Source organism: Pinus tabuliformis, chromosome 8 (assembly GCF_031772625.1).
Source record: "Pinus tabuliformis cultivar Carrire ecotype Pingquan chromosome 8, CPIR1, whole genome shotgun sequence".
Lineage (NCBI taxonomy): Eukaryota > Viridiplantae > Streptophyta > Pinopsida > Pinales > Pinaceae > Pinus > Pinus tabuliformis.
Genome location: NC_142294.1, coordinates 944,424,558 through 944,427,185, shown reverse-complemented (window position 1 = coordinate 944,427,185; position 2,628 = coordinate 944,424,558). Strand labels below are relative to the sequence as shown.

The window sequence follows — 2,628 nt, the reverse complement described above, 5'->3', positions numbered from 1 at the left end:
ATGCCTGGGGTTTCAGACCAGGGCTAATGTCGAGATCAAGAACTAAGCGAGGCTCATAAGAATTGCTCTTCTGTCTTGGAGAACTGAATAATGTTGCAGAAGGACCCAAAGAGACTCCAATTTCACTTACGCTATCAATTCTCTCACTGCTTTCATCAAACCCATGGAAGACCCGATGTCGGAGGACCTGCTAACCTCTTTCATATATCAGACGACAATGATAGCATTTCTTATTCTAACAAATTCCTCCGGGATGCAGTAATGAATTTTGTAATAGCCGGCCGGGGCACCTCGGGCATCGCCCTCACCTGGCTCCTCTGGCTCCTTTGCAACAACCCTCGGGTAGAATTAAATATTTTAAAGGAAATCTCTCAAATATTACTCAAGCGCATGAAAGTTTCAGAATCGCATGAAGATTTCTTGGACATAGAGAAGCCATTAACTCAGAAGGAGCTGTAGGATTGCGTATATTTACACGCGGCCTTCAATGGCGGGCCAAGGGTGTGTTTGGGAAAAACATGGCGTACATGCAGATGAAGGCCGCGGCAGCCGGGATTCTGAGGAGATTTCAGGGTCGAGTGTTAAAAAAAAATCAATTGGCTGTGCCGAAGATATCGCTGATACTCACCATGCAGCACGACCTTATGGTGAATTTGGTAAGGCGACCGCCAACGCTGTGACATCAAATGATAAGTCTTGATAGCAAATTCAATGTCATTCTTGATAGCAGCATTCTTCATGATGATATCATAAACATCATCTGCTATTAGACGCCTGACCAGACCAGACCTTACGTTCACGTGAGCATACATGTCCTTTATTGTTTCAGAAAATGCTTTCTTGATTTGTTGCACCATGTACCTGAATTGTCTGGAAAGGTGACTGACGAGTTCACCGGTGCTGGAGCCGTCGGCCATGTCTCTCAGGTCATCAGTGCCGTCGTTGATGTCCGCTTTCAGATGGGGTTGCCACCGATCCTCACAGCGCTAGAGGTTCTTGACAATCCCATTCGTCTTGTGCGTGAGGATGCCCAGCATTTGGGAGAGAACACCGTCAGGACCATTGCCATGGATGAAACCGAGGGGCTTTTCCGTGGTCAGAAGGTTTTGAACACTGGATCGCCCATCACGATCCCTTTGGGCAGGGCATCATGAATGTGATCGGAGAGGCTATTGATGAAAAGGGCGAATTAAAGGCTGAGCACACTCTTTCTCTCCAGCTGCGCCTAGATATCCGCAACTATGTTGTGGGATATCTTGCTACTAGAGGGCCAGAACTGAACCATATGCGACTGGTTCATTGATTCAACTTCTTTGCCGTATCACAAAGCTTGGATGGTATGATAAAGACAGGTTTAGGGAGATTGTGAAGGATTCCATGAACTTCTTGATTCAGTCAACAATGGAGCACTATTGCATTGGTCTGAAAATTCTGAATCAAATTGTCGCAGAGATGAATCAGCCCAATCCAGGATTTCCTTTAACGCATCAGCGGAAAATCGCCTGTTCTTTTAGGGATCTTGTCCGGATCTTTCTCTTCTTGCTCTTCTCGTTCACGCGCACAAGATCCAAAATATCAGTGATTATTTTCCTATTTTAGCAAAGCCTGGTGTCGTTCGACTTCACGGCCTGCCAGAGAATTATCAAATGAAGTATTACTTCTACCATATCCTCTCATGACAGATCGGCCATGGGGAACGACTCCGAGCCTACAAAGATTCCGAGAAAACGATCTTTTCCCTCTGGGTTGTGAAGTGATCTCGATGGAAAACGATACTGCTGCCAGCAGTGGCATGAATATAAGGTTTGTTATCAACAAGGAAAGTGGGAAGATATTGTTTGTAGAAGCCGGTAAGGATTTTGTCGATCTTTTCTTTACCTTTCTCACCTTGCCAACGGGTTCTGTCATGAAATTACTTTCACCCCCAAATTTTGCAAAGAGAGTCGGCTGCCTCACCAACGTTTACAACAGTATAAACAAGCTCCACAGCCAACATGGAAAGATTCAGGGCACCAGTTAGAGAAGCGGTGTTCAAATCGCTAGAGAATGCAGCAGACAGGAATGTTTCAATAAGGATAGTTCAACACACGGGCAGCGCCTAAGAAATCTCTTCACTTGCCAATATTAATGTTTTGTTTGGATTTCTTTTCTATTTTTAGTTTAAATTTGTTTTGTATTTATTGTAAAATATCATATTTGTTTTTATTTTTATATTTGGGATTTGTTTTGTATATATTTAGTTATAATATATTAATGAGTGATATGTTTTAATTTAAATATTTAGTTAATATTTGATTTATATTGTATTAATTATATTAATATATTAATATGATTGTATTAACTATATTAATATATTAATATATTCTGATTGTATTAATATATTAATACATTAATATAATATGATTGTATTAAGATATTAATTATATTAATATATTAATATGATTGTATATTAATATATTAATATAATATATTATATTAATATAATATGATTGTATTAAATATATTAACTATATTAATATATTATGATTGTATTAATATATTATCTTTTGTTAAAAAAAAACAATTGTTGTTTAGAAGTATTTAAAAAAAAAAGAAAAAAGAAAAAAGATTAAACATTGGCATGTGAAG

General features: G+C 39.0%; 1 pseudogene; it reads left to right on the top strand.

Moving 5' to 3' along the window:
• Window positions 1-487: 487 nt before the first annotated feature.
• LOC149238612 (ATP synthase subunit beta, mitochondrial pseudogene) lies at window positions 488-1,154 on the top strand (annotated as a pseudogene).
• Window positions 1,155-2,628: the final 1,474 nt, after the last annotated feature.